This window comes from Arachis ipaensis, chromosome B6 (assembly GCF_059453495.1).
Source record: "Arachis ipaensis isolate K30076 ecotype BB chromosome B6, ASM5945349v1, whole genome shotgun sequence".
Classification (NCBI taxonomy): domain Eukaryota; kingdom Viridiplantae; phylum Streptophyta; class Magnoliopsida; order Fabales; family Fabaceae; genus Arachis; species Arachis ipaensis.
In genome coordinates, this window is record NC_142441.1 from 65737190 (window position 1) to 65751026 (window position 13837).

General features: G+C 45.5%; 35 non-coding genes and 7 pseudogenes across 35 annotated transcripts; all 42 read left to right on the forward strand.

The window, feature by feature from the left end:
• Position 1: 1 nt before the first annotated feature.
• On the forward strand, positions 2–120 carry LOC148557204 (5S ribosomal RNA; annotated as a pseudogene).
• Positions 121–305: 185 nt separating this feature from the next.
• On the forward strand, positions 306–424 carry LOC148557205 (5S ribosomal RNA). The gene has a single exon (XR_015890793.1). It is a non-coding gene; the product is annotated as a 5S ribosomal RNA (ribosomal RNA).
• Positions 425–620: 196 nt separating this feature from the next.
• Positions 621–739, forward strand: LOC148557206 (5S ribosomal RNA). Its single transcript, XR_015890744.1, has one exon. It is a non-coding gene; the product is annotated as a 5S ribosomal RNA (ribosomal RNA).
• Positions 740–945: 206 nt separating this feature from the next.
• Positions 946–1064, forward strand: LOC148557207 (5S ribosomal RNA). The gene has a single exon (XR_015889968.1). It is a non-coding gene; the product is annotated as a 5S ribosomal RNA (ribosomal RNA).
• A 200-nt stretch (positions 1065–1264) lies between these two features.
• On the forward strand, positions 1265–1383 carry LOC148557208 (5S ribosomal RNA). Its single transcript, XR_015890126.1, has one exon. It is a non-coding gene; the product is annotated as a 5S ribosomal RNA (ribosomal RNA).
• A 204-nt stretch (positions 1384–1587) lies between these two features.
• On the forward strand, positions 1588–1706 carry LOC148557209 (5S ribosomal RNA). Its single transcript, XR_015889840.1, has one exon. It is a non-coding gene; the product is annotated as a 5S ribosomal RNA (ribosomal RNA).
• A 225-nt stretch (positions 1707–1931) lies between these two features.
• Positions 1932–2050, forward strand: LOC148557210 (5S ribosomal RNA). Its single transcript, XR_015889851.1, has one exon. It is a non-coding gene; the product is annotated as a 5S ribosomal RNA (ribosomal RNA).
• Positions 2051–2241: 191 nt separating this feature from the next.
• LOC148557211 (5S ribosomal RNA) lies at positions 2242–2365 on the forward strand (annotated as a pseudogene).
• A 205-nt stretch (positions 2366–2570) lies between these two features.
• On the forward strand, positions 2571–2689 carry LOC148557212 (5S ribosomal RNA). The gene has a single exon (XR_015889899.1). It is a non-coding gene; the product is annotated as a 5S ribosomal RNA (ribosomal RNA).
• Positions 2690–2898: 209 nt separating this feature from the next.
• On the forward strand, positions 2899–3017 carry LOC148557213 (5S ribosomal RNA). Its single transcript, XR_015890979.1, has one exon. It is a non-coding gene; the product is annotated as a 5S ribosomal RNA (ribosomal RNA).
• A 208-nt stretch (positions 3018–3225) lies between these two features.
• Positions 3226–3344, forward strand: LOC148557214 (5S ribosomal RNA). Its single transcript, XR_015890127.1, has one exon. It is a non-coding gene; the product is annotated as a 5S ribosomal RNA (ribosomal RNA).
• A 202-nt stretch (positions 3345–3546) lies between these two features.
• Positions 3547–3665, forward strand: LOC148557215 (5S ribosomal RNA). Its single transcript, XR_015889862.1, has one exon. It is a non-coding gene; the product is annotated as a 5S ribosomal RNA (ribosomal RNA).
• Positions 3666–3849: 184 nt separating this feature from the next.
• Positions 3850–3968, forward strand: LOC148557216 (5S ribosomal RNA; annotated as a pseudogene).
• Positions 3969–4152: 184 nt separating this feature from the next.
• LOC148557217 (5S ribosomal RNA) lies at positions 4153–4271 on the forward strand. Its single transcript, XR_015889384.1, has one exon. It is a non-coding gene; the product is annotated as a 5S ribosomal RNA (ribosomal RNA).
• Positions 4272–4470: 199 nt separating this feature from the next.
• LOC148557218 (5S ribosomal RNA) lies at positions 4471–4589 on the forward strand. The gene has a single exon (XR_015891613.1). It is a non-coding gene; the product is annotated as a 5S ribosomal RNA (ribosomal RNA).
• A 190-nt stretch (positions 4590–4779) lies between these two features.
• On the forward strand, positions 4780–4898 carry LOC148557219 (5S ribosomal RNA). Its single transcript, XR_015890947.1, has one exon. It is a non-coding gene; the product is annotated as a 5S ribosomal RNA (ribosomal RNA).
• Positions 4899–5094: 196 nt separating this feature from the next.
• Positions 5095–5213, forward strand: LOC148557220 (5S ribosomal RNA). Its single transcript, XR_015889710.1, has one exon. It is a non-coding gene; the product is annotated as a 5S ribosomal RNA (ribosomal RNA).
• A 209-nt stretch (positions 5214–5422) lies between these two features.
• On the forward strand, positions 5423–5541 carry LOC148557221 (5S ribosomal RNA). The gene has a single exon (XR_015888945.1). It is a non-coding gene; the product is annotated as a 5S ribosomal RNA (ribosomal RNA).
• A 194-nt stretch (positions 5542–5735) lies between these two features.
• Positions 5736–5854, forward strand: LOC148557222 (5S ribosomal RNA). The gene has a single exon (XR_015889873.1). It is a non-coding gene; the product is annotated as a 5S ribosomal RNA (ribosomal RNA).
• Positions 5855–6027: 173 nt separating this feature from the next.
• Positions 6028–6151, forward strand: LOC148557223 (5S ribosomal RNA; annotated as a pseudogene).
• A 229-nt stretch (positions 6152–6380) lies between these two features.
• On the forward strand, positions 6381–6499 carry LOC148557224 (5S ribosomal RNA). Its single transcript, XR_015891497.1, has one exon. It is a non-coding gene; the product is annotated as a 5S ribosomal RNA (ribosomal RNA).
• A 192-nt stretch (positions 6500–6691) lies between these two features.
• Positions 6692–6810, forward strand: LOC148557225 (5S ribosomal RNA). Its single transcript, XR_015889816.1, has one exon. It is a non-coding gene; the product is annotated as a 5S ribosomal RNA (ribosomal RNA).
• Positions 6811–7002: 192 nt separating this feature from the next.
• On the forward strand, positions 7003–7121 carry LOC148557226 (5S ribosomal RNA). The gene has a single exon (XR_015889739.1). It is a non-coding gene; the product is annotated as a 5S ribosomal RNA (ribosomal RNA).
• Positions 7122–7338: 217 nt separating this feature from the next.
• Positions 7339–7457, forward strand: LOC148557227 (5S ribosomal RNA). The gene has a single exon (XR_015888946.1). It is a non-coding gene; the product is annotated as a 5S ribosomal RNA (ribosomal RNA).
• A 197-nt stretch (positions 7458–7654) lies between these two features.
• LOC148557228 (5S ribosomal RNA) lies at positions 7655–7773 on the forward strand. The gene has a single exon (XR_015888947.1). It is a non-coding gene; the product is annotated as a 5S ribosomal RNA (ribosomal RNA).
• Positions 7774–7968: 195 nt separating this feature from the next.
• Positions 7969–8087, forward strand: LOC148557229 (5S ribosomal RNA). The gene has a single exon (XR_015889884.1). It is a non-coding gene; the product is annotated as a 5S ribosomal RNA (ribosomal RNA).
• Positions 8088–8280: 193 nt separating this feature from the next.
• On the forward strand, positions 8281–8404 carry LOC148557230 (5S ribosomal RNA; annotated as a pseudogene).
• Positions 8405–8605: 201 nt separating this feature from the next.
• Positions 8606–8724, forward strand: LOC148557231 (5S ribosomal RNA). Its single transcript, XR_015888761.1, has one exon. It is a non-coding gene; the product is annotated as a 5S ribosomal RNA (ribosomal RNA).
• Positions 8725–9121: 397 nt separating this feature from the next.
• Positions 9122–9245, forward strand: LOC148557232 (5S ribosomal RNA; annotated as a pseudogene).
• A 204-nt stretch (positions 9246–9449) lies between these two features.
• LOC148557233 (5S ribosomal RNA) lies at positions 9450–9568 on the forward strand. Its single transcript, XR_015888752.1, has one exon. It is a non-coding gene; the product is annotated as a 5S ribosomal RNA (ribosomal RNA).
• Positions 9569–9757: 189 nt separating this feature from the next.
• Positions 9758–9876, forward strand: LOC148557234 (5S ribosomal RNA). Its single transcript, XR_015888948.1, has one exon. It is a non-coding gene; the product is annotated as a 5S ribosomal RNA (ribosomal RNA).
• Positions 9877–10088: 212 nt separating this feature from the next.
• Positions 10089–10207, forward strand: LOC148557235 (5S ribosomal RNA). Its single transcript, XR_015888730.1, has one exon. It is a non-coding gene; the product is annotated as a 5S ribosomal RNA (ribosomal RNA).
• Positions 10208–10400: 193 nt separating this feature from the next.
• On the forward strand, positions 10401–10519 carry LOC148557236 (5S ribosomal RNA). Its single transcript, XR_015889177.1, has one exon. It is a non-coding gene; the product is annotated as a 5S ribosomal RNA (ribosomal RNA).
• Positions 10520–10716: 197 nt separating this feature from the next.
• LOC148557237 (5S ribosomal RNA) lies at positions 10717–10835 on the forward strand. The gene has a single exon (XR_015890936.1). It is a non-coding gene; the product is annotated as a 5S ribosomal RNA (ribosomal RNA).
• Positions 10836–11025: 190 nt separating this feature from the next.
• On the forward strand, positions 11026–11144 carry LOC148557238 (5S ribosomal RNA). The gene has a single exon (XR_015890347.1). It is a non-coding gene; the product is annotated as a 5S ribosomal RNA (ribosomal RNA).
• A 193-nt stretch (positions 11145–11337) lies between these two features.
• LOC148557239 (5S ribosomal RNA) lies at positions 11338–11456 on the forward strand. The gene has a single exon (XR_015889969.1). It is a non-coding gene; the product is annotated as a 5S ribosomal RNA (ribosomal RNA).
• A 192-nt stretch (positions 11457–11648) lies between these two features.
• On the forward strand, positions 11649–11767 carry LOC148557240 (5S ribosomal RNA). The gene has a single exon (XR_015890464.1). It is a non-coding gene; the product is annotated as a 5S ribosomal RNA (ribosomal RNA).
• A 194-nt stretch (positions 11768–11961) lies between these two features.
• On the forward strand, positions 11962–12080 carry LOC148557241 (5S ribosomal RNA). The gene has a single exon (XR_015889970.1). It is a non-coding gene; the product is annotated as a 5S ribosomal RNA (ribosomal RNA).
• A 206-nt stretch (positions 12081–12286) lies between these two features.
• On the forward strand, positions 12287–12410 carry LOC148557242 (5S ribosomal RNA; annotated as a pseudogene).
• Positions 12411–12914: 504 nt separating this feature from the next.
• On the forward strand, positions 12915–13033 carry LOC148557243 (5S ribosomal RNA). Its single transcript, XR_015888949.1, has one exon. It is a non-coding gene; the product is annotated as a 5S ribosomal RNA (ribosomal RNA).
• Positions 13034–13227: 194 nt separating this feature from the next.
• On the forward strand, positions 13228–13346 carry LOC148557244 (5S ribosomal RNA). The gene has a single exon (XR_015891001.1). It is a non-coding gene; the product is annotated as a 5S ribosomal RNA (ribosomal RNA).
• A 199-nt stretch (positions 13347–13545) lies between these two features.
• Positions 13546–13664, forward strand: LOC148557245 (5S ribosomal RNA). Its single transcript, XR_015890465.1, has one exon. It is a non-coding gene; the product is annotated as a 5S ribosomal RNA (ribosomal RNA).
• Positions 13665–13837: the final 173 nt, after the last annotated feature.

Below are 13837 nucleotides of genomic sequence, written 5' to 3' on the forward strand. Positions count from 1 at the left end.
TAGGTGCGATCATACGAGCACTAATTCACCGGATCCCATCAGAACTCCGCAGTTAAGCGTGCTTGGGTGAGAGTAGTACTAGGATGGGTGACCTCCTGGGAAGTCCTCGAGTTGCACCTTTTTTTTTTTTTTTTACGTCGTTCTTACCCTCGTTCTTTAAACGGCGCTATCTTGAATAGTTTAGCTAAAGCGAGTCTCAATGACCTCATTTTAGGCAAGTTCGCACGGGCCCCGCAGGGATTTGCAGCTCGACTTACCCTACATCGGGAGACATGCATATGATAATTATGTGCGCATATTTTAATAGGTGCGATCATACCAGCACTAATGCACCGGATCCCATCAGAACTCTGCAGTTAAGCGTGCTTGGGCGAGAGTAGTACTAGGATAGGTGACCTCCTGGGAAGTCCTCGTGTTGCACCTCTTTTTTTTTTTTTTTTTTTTTTTTTACGTCGTGCTTACCCTCGTTCTTTAAACGGCGCTATCTTGAATAGTTTAGCTAAAGCGAGTCTCAATGACCTGATTTTAGGCAAGCTCGCACGGGCCCCGCAGGGATTCGCAGCTCGACTTACCCTACGTCGCAAGACATGCATATGATAATTATGTGCGCATATTATAATAGGTGCGATCATACCAGCACTAATGCAACGGATCCCATCAGGACTCCGCAGTTAAGCGTGCTTGGGCGAGAGTAGTACTAGGATGGGTGACCTCCTGGGAAGTCCTCGTGTTGCACCTCTTTTTTTTTTTTTTTTTTTTTTTTTTTTTTTGTTTACGTCGTGCTTGCCCTCGTTCTTTAAACGGCGCTATCTTGAATAGTTTAGCTAAAGCGAGTCTCAATTACCTGATTTTAGGCAAGCTCGCACGGTCCCCGCAGGGATTCGTAGCTCGACTTACCCTACGTCGCAAGACATGCATATGATAATTATGTGCGCATATTATAAAAGGTGCGATCATACCAGCACTAATGCACCGGATCCCATCAGAACTCCGCAATTAAGCGTGCTTGGGCGAGAGTAGTACTAGGATGGGTGACCTCCTGGGAAGTCCTCGTGTTGCACCTCTTCTTTTTTTTTTTTTTTTTTTTTTTTTTACGTCGTGCTTACCCTCGTTCTTTAAACGGCGCTATCTTGCACAGTTTAGTTAAAGCGAGTCTCAATGACCTGATTTTAGGCAAGCTCCCACGGGCCCCGCAGGGATTTGCAACTCGACTTACCCTACGTCGCGAGACATGCATATGATAATTATGTGCGCATATTTTAATAGGTGCGATCATACCAGCACTAATTCACTGGATCCCATCAGAACTCCGCAGTTAAGCGTGCTTGGGCGAGAGTAGTACTAGGATGGGTGACCTCCTGGGAAGTCCTCGTGTTGCACCTCTTTTTTTTTTTTTTCTTTTTTTTTTTTTTTTTTACGTCGTGCTTACCCTCGTTCTTTAAACGGCGCTATCTTGAATAGTTTAGCTAAAGCGAGTCTCAATGACCTCATTTTAGGCAAGCTCGCACGGGCCCCGCAGGGATTCGCAGCTCGACTTACCCTACGTCGCAAGACATGCATATGATAATTATGTGCGCATATTATAATAGGTGCGATCATACCAGCACTAATGCACCGGATCCCATCAGAACTCCGCAGTTAAGCGTGCTTGGGCGAGAGTAGTACTAGGATGGGTGACCTCCTGGGAAGTCCTCGTGTTGCACCTCTTTTTTTTTTTTTTTTTTTTTTTTTTTTTTTTTTTTTTTTTTTTTTTTTTTTTTACGTCGTGCTTACCCTCGTTCTTTAAACGGCGCTATCTTGCACAGTTTAGCTAAAGCGAGTCTCAATGAACTGATTTTAGGCAAGCTCGCACGGGCCTCGCAGGGATTCGCAGCTCGACTTACCCTACGTCGCAAGACATGCATATGATAATTATGTGCGCATGTTATAATAGGTGCGATCATACCAGCACTAATGCACCGGATCCCATCAGAACTCCGCAGTTAAGCGTGCTTGGGCGAGAGTAGTACTAGGATGGGTGACCTCCTGGGAAGTCCTCGTGTTGCACCTCTTTTTTTTTTTTTTTTTTTTACGTCGTGCTTACCCTCGTTCTTTAAACGGCGCTATCTTGCACAGTTTAGTTAAAGCGAGTCTCAATGACCTGATTTTAGGCAAGCTCCCACGGGCCCCGCAGGGATTTGCAACTCGACTTACCCTACGTCGCGAGACATGCATATGATAATTATGTGCGCATATTTTAATAGGTGCGATCTTACCAGCACTAATTCACCGGATCCCATCAGAACTCCGCAGTTAAGCGTGCTTGGGCGAGAGTAGTACTAGGATGGGTGACCTCCCTTCCTGGGAAGTCCTCGTGTTGCACCTCTTTTTTTTTTTTTTTTTTTTTTTTTTTTTTTTTTACGTCGTGCTTACCCTCGTTCTTTAAACGGCGCTATCTTGAATAGTTTAGCTAAAGCGAGTCTCAATGACCTGATTTTAGGCAAGCTCGCACGGGCCCCGCAGGGATTCGCAGCTCGACTTACCCTACGTCGCAAGACATGCATATGATAATTATGTGCGCATATTATAATAGGTGCGATCATACCAGCACTAATGCAACGGATCCCATCAGAACTCCGCAGTTAAGCGTGCTTGGGCGAGAGTAGTACTAGGATGGGTGACCTCCTGGGAAGTCCTCGTGTTGCACCTCTTTTTTTTTTTTTTTTTTTTTTTTTTTTTTTTTTGTTTACGTCGTGCTTGCCCTCGTTCTTTAAACGGCGCTATCTTGAATAGTTTAGCTAAAGCGAGTCTCAATTACCTGATTTTAGGCAAGCTCGCACGGTCCCCGCAGGGATTCGTAGCTCGACTTACCCTACGTCGCAAGACATGCATATGATAATTATGTGCGCATATTATAAAAGGTGCGATCATACCAGCACTAATGCACCGGATCCCATCAGAACTCCGCAATTAAGCGAGCTTGGGCGAGAGTAGTACTAGGATGGGTGACCTCCTGGGAAGTCCTCGTGTTGCACCTCTTCTTTTTTTTTTTTTTTTTTTTTTTTTTTTTTTTTTACGTCGTGCTTACCCTCGTTCTTTAAACGGCGCTATCTTGCACAGTTTAGTTAAAGCGAGTCTCAATGACCTGATTTTAGGCAAGCTCCCACGGGCCCCGCAGGGATTTGCAACTCGACTTACCCTACGTCGCGAGACATGCATATGATAATTATGTGCGCATATTTTAATAGGTGCGATCATACCAGCACTAATTCACTGGATCCCATCAGAACTCCGCAGTTAAGCGTGCTTGGGCGAGAGTAGTACTAGGATGGGTGACCTCCTGGGAAGTCCTCGTGTTGCACCTCTTTTTTTTTTTTCTTTTTTTTTTTTTTTTTTACGTCGTGCTTACCCTCGTTCTTTAAACGGCGCTATCTTGAATAGTTTAGCTAAAGCGAGTCTCAATGACCTCATTTTAGGCAAGCTCGCACGGGCCCCGCAGGGATTCGCAGCTCGACTTACCCTACGTCGCAAGACATGCATATGATAATTATGTGCGCATATTATAATAGGTGCGATCATACCAGCACTAATGCACCGGATCCCATCAGAACTCCGCAGTTAAGCGTGCTTGGGCGAGAGTAGTACTAGGATGGGTGACCTCCTGGGAAGTCCTCGTGTTGCACCTCTTTTTTTTTTTTTTACGTCGTGCTTACCCTCGTTCTTTAAACGGCGCTATCTTGCACAGTTTAGTTAAAGCGAGTCTCAATGACCTGATTTTAGGCAAGCTCCCACGGGCCCCGCAGGGATTTGCAACTCGACTTACCCTACGTCGCGAGACATGCATATGTAATTATGTGCGCATATTTTAATAGGTGCGATCATACGAGCACTAATTCACCGGATCCCATCAGAACTCCGCAGTTAAGCGTGCTTGGGTGAGAGTAGTACTAGGATGGGTGACCTCTTGGGAAGTCCTCGAGTTGAACCTTTTTTTTTTTTTTTACGTCGTTCTTACCCTCGTTCTTTAAACGGCGCTATCTTGAATAGTTTAGCTAAAGCGAGTCTCAATGACCTCATTTTAGGCAAGTTCGCACGGGCCCCGCAGGGATTTGCAGCTCGACTTACCCTACATCGGGAGACATGCATATGATAATTATGTGCGCATATTTTAATAGGTGCGATCATACCAGCACTAATGCACCGGATCCCATCAGAACTCTGCAGTTAAGCGTGCTTGGGCGAGAGTAGTACTAGGATGGGTGACCTCCTGGGAAGTCCTCGTGTTGCACCTCTTTTTTTTTTTTTTTTTTTTTTTTTTTTACGTCGTGCTTACCCTCGTTCTTTAAACGGCGCTATCTTGCACAGTTTAGCTAAAGCGAGTCTCAATGACCTGATTTTAGGCAAGCTCGCACGGGCCTCGCAGGGATTCGCAGCTCGACTTACCCTACGTCGCAAGACATGCATATGATAATTATGTGCGCATATTATAATAGGTGCGATCATACCAGCACTAATGCAACGGAACCCATCAGAACTCCGCGGTTAAGCGTGCTTGGGCGAGAGTAGTACTAGGATGGGTGACCTCCTGGGAAGTCCTCGTGTTGCACCTATTTTTTTTTTTTTTTTTTTACGTCGTGCTTACCCTCGTTCTTTAAACGGCGCTATCTTGCACAGTTTAGTTAAAGCGAGTCTCAATGACCTGATTTTAGGCAAGCTCGCACGGGCCCCGCAGGGATTTGCAACTCGACTTACCCTACGTCGCGAGACATGCATATGATAATTATGTGCGCATATTTTAATAGGTGCGATCATACCAGCACTAATTCACCGGATCCCATCAGAACTCCGCAGTTAAGCTTGCTTGGGCGAGAGTAGTACTAGGATGGGTGACCTCCTGTGAAGTCCTCGTGTTGCACCTCTTTTTTTTTTTTTTTTTTTTTTTTTACGTCGTGCTTGCCCTCGTTCTTTAAACGGCGCTATCTTGAATAGTTTAGCTAAAGCGAGTCTCAATTACATGATTTTAGGCAAGCTCGCACGGTCCCCGCAGGGACTCGCAGCTCGACTTACCCTACGTCGCAAGACATGCATATGATAATTATGTGCGCATATTATAAAAGGTGCGATCATACCAGCACTAATGCCCCGGATCCCATCAGAACTCCGCAGTTAAGCGTGCTTGGGCGAGAGTAGTACTAGGATGGGTGACCTCCTGGGAAGTCCTCGTGTTGCACCTCTTTTTTTTTTTTTTTTTTTTTTTTTTTTTTTTTTTTTTACGTCGTGCTTACCCTCGTTCTTTAAACGGCGTTATCTTGCACAGTTTAGTTAAAGCGAGTCTCAATGACCTGATTTTAGGCAAGCTCCCACGGGCCCCGCAGGGATTTGCAACTCGACTTACCCTACGTCGCGAGACATGCATATGATAATTATGTGCGCATATTTTAATAGGTGCGATCATACCAGCACTAATTCACCGGATCCCATCAGAACTCCGCAGTTAAGCGTGCTTGGGCGAGAGTAGTACTAGGATGGGTGACCTCCTGGGAAGTCCTCGTGTTGCACCTCTTTTTTTTTTTTTTTTTTTTTTTACGTCGTGCTTACCCTCGTTCTTTAAACGGCGCTATCTTGAATAGTTTAGCTAAAGCGAGTCTCAATGACCTCATTTTAGGCAAGCTCGCACGGGCCCCGCAGGGATTCGCAGCTCGACTTACCCTACGTCGCAAGACATGCATATGATAATTATGTGCGCATGTTATAATAGGTGCGATCATACCAGCACTAATGCACCGGATCCCATCAGAACTCCGCAGTTAAGCGTGCTTGGGCGAGAGTAGTACTAGGATGGGTGACCTCCTGGGAAGTCCTCGTGTTGCACCTCTTTTTTTTTTTTTTTTTTTTACGTCGTGCTTACCCTCGTTCTTTAAACGGCGCTATCTTGCACAGTTTAGTTAAAGCGAGTCTCAATGACCTGATTTTAGGCAAGCTCCCACGGGCCCCGCAGGGATTTGCAACTCGACTTACCCTACGTCGCGAGACATGCATATGATAATTATGTGCGATCTTACCAGCACTAATTCACCGGATCCCATCAGAACTCCGCAGTTAAGCGTGCTTGGGCGAGAGTAGTACTAGGATGGGTGACCTCCCTTCCTGGGAAGTCCTCGTGTTGCACCTCTTTTTTTTTTTTTTTTTTTTTTTTTTTTTTTTTTTTTTTTTTTTTTTTTTTTTTTTTTACGTCGTGCTTACCCTCGTTCTTTAAACGGCGCTATCTTGCACAGTTTAGCTAAAGCGAGTCTCAATGACCTGATTTTAGGCAAGCTCGCACGGGCCTCGCAGGGATTCGCAGCTCGACTTACCCTACGTCGCAAGACATGCATATGATAATTATGTGCGCATATTATAATAGGTGCGATCATACCAGCACTAATGCAACGGAACCCATCAGAACTCCGCGGTTAAGCGTGCTTGGGCGAGAGTAGTACTAGGATGGGTGACCTCCTGGGAAGTCCTCGTGTTGCACCTTTTTTTTTTTTTTTTTTTTTTTACGTCGTGCTTACCCTCGTTCTTTAAACGGCGCTATCTTGCACAGTTTAGTTAAAGCGAGTCTCAATGACCTGATTTTAGGCAAGCTCGCACGGGCCCCGCAGGGATTTGCAACTCGACTTACCCTACGTCGCGAGACATGCATATGATAATTATGTGCGCATATTTTAATAGGTGCGATCATACCAGCACTAATTCACCGGATCCCATCAGAACTCCGCAGTTAAGCGTGCTTGGGCGAGAGTAGTACTAGGATGGGTGACCTCCTGTGAAGTCCTCGTGTTGCACCTCTTTTTTTTTTTTTTTTTTTTTACGTCGTGCTTGCCCTCGTTCTTTAAACGGCGCTATCTTGAATAGTTTAGCTAAAGCGAGTCTCAATTACATGATTTTAGGCAAGCTCGCACGGTCCCCGCAGGGACTCGCAGCTCGACTTACCCTACGTCGCAAGACATGCATATGATAATTATGTGCGCATATTATAAAAGGTGCGATCATACCAGCACTAATGCCCCGGATCCCATCAGAACTCCGCAGTTAAGCGTGCTTGGGCGAGAGTAGTACTAGGATGGGTGACCTCCTGGGAAGTCCTCGTGTTGCACCTTCTTTTTTTTTTTTTTTTTTTTTTTTTTTTTTTTTTTTTTTTTTTTTACGTCGTGCTTACCCTCGTTCTTTAAACGGCGTTATCTTGCACAGTTTAGTTAAAGCGAGTCTCAATGACCTGATTTTAGGCAAGCTCCCACGGGCCCCGCAGGGATTTGCAACTCGACTTACCCTACGTCGCGAGACATGCATATGATAATTATGTGCGCATATTTTAATAGGTGCGATCATACCAGCACTAATTCACCGGATCCCATCAGAACTCCGCAGTTAAGCGTGCTTGGGCGAGAGTAGTACTAGGATGGGTGACCTCCTGGGAAGTCCTCGTGTTGCACCTCTTTTTTTTTTTTTTTTTTTTTTTTTTACGTCGTGCTTACCCTCGTTCTTTAAACGGCGTTATCTTGCACAGTTTAGTTAAAGCGAGTCTCAATGACCTGATTTTAGGCAAGCTCCCACGGGCCCCGCAGGGATTTGCAACTCGACTTACCCTACGTCGCGAGACATGCATATGATAATTATGTGCGCATATTTTAATAGGTGCGATCATACCAGCACTAATTCACCGGATCCCATCAGAACTCCGCAGTTAAGCGTGCTTGGGCGAGAGTAGTACTAGGATGGGTGACCTCCTGGGAAGTCCTCGTGTTGCACCTCTTTTTTTTTTTTTTTTTTTTTTTTACGTCGTGCTTACCCTCGTTCTTTAAACGGCGCTATCTTGAATAGTTTAGCTAAAGCGAGTCTCAATGACCTCATTTTAGGCAAGCTCGCACGGGCCCCGCAGGGATTCGCAGCTCGACTTACCCTACGTCGCAAGACATGCATATGATAATTATGTGCGCATGTTATAATAGGTGCGATCATACCAGCACTAATGCACCGGATCCCATCAGAACTCCGCAGTTAAGCGTGCTTGGGCGAGAGTAGTACTAGGATGGGTGACCTCCTGGGAAGTCCTCGTGTTGCACCTCTTTTTTTTTTTTTTTTTTTTTTACGTCGTGCTTACCCTCGTTCTTTAAACGGCGCTATCTTGCACAGTTTAGTTAAAGCGAGTCTCAATGACCTGATTTTAGGCAAGCTCCCACGGGCCCCGCAGGGATTTGCAACTCGACTTACCCTACGTCGCGAGACATGCATATGATAATTATGTGCGCATATTTTAATAGGTGCGATCTTACCAGCACTAATTCACCGGATCCCATCAGAACTCCGCAGTTAAGCGTGCTTGGGCGAGAGTAGTACTAGGATGGGTGACCTCCCTTCCTGGGAAGTCCTCGTGTTGCACCTCTTTTTTTTTTTTTTTTTTTTTTTTTTTTTTACGTCGTGCTTACCCTCGTTCTTTAAACGGCGCTATCTTGAATAGTTTAGCTAAAGCGAGTCTCAATGACCTCATTTTAGGCAAGCTCGCACGGGCCCCGCAGGGATTCGCAGCTCGACTTACCCTACGTCGCGAGACATGCATATGATAATTATGTGCGCATATTATAATAGGTGCGATCATACCAGCACTAATGCACCGGATCCCATTAGAACTCCGCAGTTAAGCGTGCTTGGGCGAGAGTAGTACTAGGATGGGTGACCTCCTGGGAAGTCCTCGTGTTGCACCTCTTTTTTTTTTTTTTTTACGTCGTGCTTACCCTCGTTCTTTAAACGGCGCTATCTTGCACAGTTTAGTTAAAGCGAGTCTCAATGACCTGATTTTAGGCAAGCTCCCACGGGCACCGGATCCCATCAGAACTCCGCAGTTAAGCGTGCTTGGGCGAGAGTAGTACTAGGATGGGTGACCTCCTGGGAAGTCCTCGTGTTGCACCTGTTTTTTTTTTTTTTTTTTTTTACGTCGTGCTTACCCTCGTTCTTTAAACGGCGCTATCTTGCACAGTTTAGTTAAAGCGAGTCTCAATGACCTGATTTTAGGCAAGCTCCCACGGGCCCCGCAGGGATTTGCAACTCGACTTACCCTACGTCGCGAGACATGCATATGATAATTATGTGCGCATATTTTAATAGGTGCGATCTTACCAGCACTAATTCACCGGATCCCATCAGAACTCCGCAGTTAAGCGTGCTTGGGCGAGAGTAGTACTAGGATGGGTGACCTCCCTTCCTGGGAAGTCCTCGTGTTGCACCTCTTTTTTTTTTTTTTTTTTTTTTTTTTTTTTTTTACGTCGTTCTTACCCTCGTTCTTTAAACGGCGCTATCTTGAATAGTTTAGCTAAAGCGAGTCTCAATGACCTCATTTTAGGCAAGTTCGCACGGGCCCCGCAGGGATTCGCAGCTCGACTTACCCTACGTCGCGAGACATGCATATGATAATTATGTGCGCATATTTCAATAGGTGCGATCATACCAGCACTAATGCACCGGATCCCATCAGAACTCCGCAGTTAAGCGTGCTTGGGCGAGAGTAGTACTAGGATGGGTGACCTCCTGGGAAGTCCTCGTGTTGCACCTATTTTTTTTTTTTTTTTACGTCGTGCTTACCCTCGTTCTTTAAACGGCGCTATCTTGCACAGTTTAGTTAAAGCGAGTCTCAATGACCTGATTTTAGGCAAGCTCGCACGGGCCCCGCAGGGATTTGCAACTCGACTTACCCTACGTCGCGAGACATGCATATATGATAATTATGTGCGCATATTTTAACAGGTGCGATCATACCAGCACTAATTCACCGGATCCCATCAGAACTCCGCAGTTAAGCGTGCTTGGGCGAGAGTAGTACTAGGATGGGTGACCTCCTGGGAAGTCCTCGTGTTGCACCTCTTTTTTTCTTTTCTTTTTTTTTTTTTTTTTTTTTTTTTTTTACGTCGTGCTTGCCCTCGTTCTTTAAACGGCGCTATCTTGAATAGTTTAGCTAAAGCGAGTCTCAATTACCTGATTTTAGGCAAGCTCGCACGGTCCCCGCAGGGATTCGCAGCTCGACTTACCCTACGTCGCAAGACATGCATATGATAATTATGTGCGCATATTATAAAAGGTGCGATCATACCAGCACTAATGCACCGGATCCCATCAGAACTCCGCAGTTAAGCGTGCTTGGGCGAGAGTAGTACTAGGATGGGTGACCTCCTGGGAAGTCCTCGTGTTGCACTTCTTTTTTTTTTTTTTTTTTTTTTACGTCGTGCTTACCCTCGTTCTTTAAACGGCGTTATCTTGCACAGTTTAGTTAAAGCGAGTCTCAATGACCTGATTTTAGGCAAGCTCCCACGGGCCCCGCAGGGATTTGCAACTCGACTTACCCTACGTCGCGAGACATGCATATGATAATTATGTGCGCATATTTTAATAGGTGCGATCATACCAGCACTAATTCACCGGATCCCATCAGAACTCCGCAGTTAAGCGTGCTTGGGCGAGAGTAGTACTAGGATGGGTGACCTCCTGGGAAGTCCTCGTGTTGCACCTTTTTTTTTTTTTTTTTTTTTTTTTTTTACGTCGTGCTTACCCTCGTTCTTTAAACGGCGCTATCTTGAATAGTTTAGCTAAAGCGAGTCTCAATGACCTCATTTTAGGCAAGCTCGCACGGGCCCCGCAGGGATTCGCAGCTCGACTTACCCTACGTCGCAAGACATGCATATGATAATTATGTGCGCATATTATAATAGGTGCGATCATACCAGCACTAATGCAACGGATCCCATCAGAACTCTGCAGTTAAGCGTGCTTGGGCGAGAGTAGTACTAGGATGGGTGACCTCCTGGGAAGTCCTCGTGTTGCACCTATTTTTTTTTTTATTTTTTTACGTCGTGCTTACCCTCGTTCTTTAAACGGCGCTATCTTGCACAGTTTAGTTAAAGCGAGTCTCAATGACCTGATTTTAGGCAAGCTCCCACGGGCCCCGCAGGGATTTGCAACTCGACTTACCCTACGTCGCGAGACATGCATATGATAATTATGTGCGCATATTTTAATAGGTGCGATCATACCAGCACTAATTCATCGGATCCCATCAGAACTCCGCAGTTAAGCGTGCTTGGGCGAGAGTAGTACTAGGATGGGTGACCTCCTGGGAAGTCCTCGTGTTGCACCTCTTTTTTTTTTTTTTTTTTTTTTACATCGTGCTTGCCCTCGTTCTTTAAACGGCGCTATCTTGAATAGTTTAGCTAAAGCGAGTCTCAATTACCTGATTTTAGGCAAGCTCGCACGGTCCCCGCAGGGATTCGCAGCTCGACTTACCCTACGTCGCAAGACATGCATATGATAATTATGTGCACATATTATAAAAGGTGCGATCATACCAGCACTAATGCACCGGATCCCATCAGAACTCCGCAATTAAGCGTGCTTGGGCGAGAGTAGTACTAGGATGGGTGACCTCCTGGGAAGTCCTCGTGTTGCACCTCTTCTTTTTTTTTTTTTTTTTTACGTCGTGCTTACCCTCGTTCTTTAAACGGCGCTATCTTGAATAGTTTAGCTAAAGCGAGTCTCAATGACCTCATTTTAGGCAAGCTCGCACGGGCCCCGCAGGGATTCGCAGCTCGACTTACCCTACGTCGCAAGACATGCATATGATAATTATGTGCACATATTATAATAGGTGCGATCATACCAGCACTAATGCACCGGATCCCATCAAAACTCCGCAGTTAAGCGTGCTTGGGCGAGAGTAGTACTAGGATGGGTGACCTCCTGGGAAGTCCTCGTGTTGCACCTCTTTTTTTTTTTTTTTTTTTTTTTACATCGTGCTTGCCCTCGTTCTTTAAACGGCGCTATCTTGAATAGTTTAGCTAAAGCGAGTCTCAATTACCTGATTTTAGGCAAGCTCGCACGGTCCCCGCAGGGATTCGCAGCTCGACTTACCCTACGTCGCAAGACATGCATATGATAATTATGTGCACATATTATAAAAGGTGCGATCATACCAGCACTAATGCACCGGATCCCATCAGAACTCCGCAATTAAGCGTGCTTGGGCGAGAGTAGTACTAGGATGGGTGACCTCCTGGGAAGTCCTCGTGTTGCACCTCTTCTTTTTTTTTTTTTTTTTTTTTTTTTTTTTTTTACGTCGTGCTTACCCTCGTTCTTTAAACGGCGCTATCTTGCACAGTTTAGTTAAAGCGAGTCTCAATGACCTGATTTTAGGCAAGCTCCCACGGGCCCCGCAGGGATTTGCAACTCGACTTACCCTACGTCGCGAGACATGCATATGATAATTATGTGCGCATATTTTAATAGGTGCGATCATACCAGCACTAATTCACCGGATCCCATCAGAACTCCGCAGTTAAGCGTGCTTGGGCGAGAGTAGTACTAGGATGGGTGACCTCCCTTCCTGGGAAGTCCTCGTGTTGCACCTCTTTTTTTTTTTTTTTTTTTTTTTTTTTTTTTTTTTTTTTTTTTTTTTTTTTTTTTTTTTACGTCGTACTTACCCTCGTTCTTTAAACGGCGCTATCTTGAATAGTTTAGCTAAAGCGAGTCTCAATGACCTCATTTTAGGCAAGCTCGCACGGGCCCCGCAGGGATTCGCAGCTCGACTTACCCTACGTCGCAAGACATGCATATGATAATTATGTGCGCATATTATAATAGGTGCGATCATACCAGCACTAATGCACCGGATCCCATCAGAACTCCGCAGTTAAGCGGGGAAGTCCTCGTGTTGCACCTCTTTTTTTTTTTTTTTTTTACGTCGTGCTTACCCTCGTTCTTTAAACGGCGCTATCTTGCACAGTTTAGTTAAAGCGAGTCTCAATGACCTGATTTTAGGCAAGCTCGCACGGGCCCCGCAGGGATTTGCAACTCGACTTACCCTACGTCGCGAGACATGCATATATATGATAATTATGTGCGCATATTTTAATAGGTGCGATCATACCAGCACTAATTCACCGGATCCCATCAGAACTCCGCAGTTAAGCGTGCTTGGGCGAGAGTAGTACTAGGATGGGTGACCTCCTGGGAAGTCCTCGTGTTGCACCTCTTTTTTTTTTTTTTTTTTTTTTTACGTCGTTCTTACCCTCGTTCTTTAAACGGCGCTATCTTGAATAGTTTAGCTAAAGCGAGTCTCAATGACCTCATTTTAGGCAAGTTTGCACGGGCCCCGCAGGGATTCGCAGCTCGACTTACCCTACGTCGCGAGACATGCATATGATAATTATGTGCGCATATTTTAATAGGTGCGATCATACCAGCACTAATGCACCGGATCCCATCAGAACTCCGCAGTTAAGCGTGCTTGGGCAAGAGTAGTACTAGGATGGGTGACTTCCTGGGAAGTCCTCTTGTTGCACCTTTTTTTTTTTTTTTTTTTTTTTTTTTTTTACGTCGTGCTTACCCTCGTTCTTTAAACGGCGCTATCTTGAATAGTTTAGCTAAAGCGAGTCTCAATGACCTCATTTTAGGCAAGCTCGCACGGGCCCCGCAGGGATTCGCAGCTCGACTTACCCTACGTCGCAAGACATGCATATGATAATTATGTGCACATATTATAATAGGTGCGATCATACCAGCACTAATGCACCGGATCCCATCAAAACTCCGCAGTTAAGCGTGCTTGGGCGAGAGTAGTACTAGGATGGGTGACCTCCTGGGAAGTCCTCGTGTTGCACCTCTTTTTTTTTTTTTTTTTTTTTTTACATCGTGCTTGCCCTCGTTCTTTAAACGGCGCTATCTTGAATAGTTTAGCTAAAGCGAGTCTCAATTACCTGATTTTAGGCAAGCTCGCACGGTCCCCGCAGGGATTCGCAGCTCGACTTACCCTACGTCGCAAGACATGCATATGATA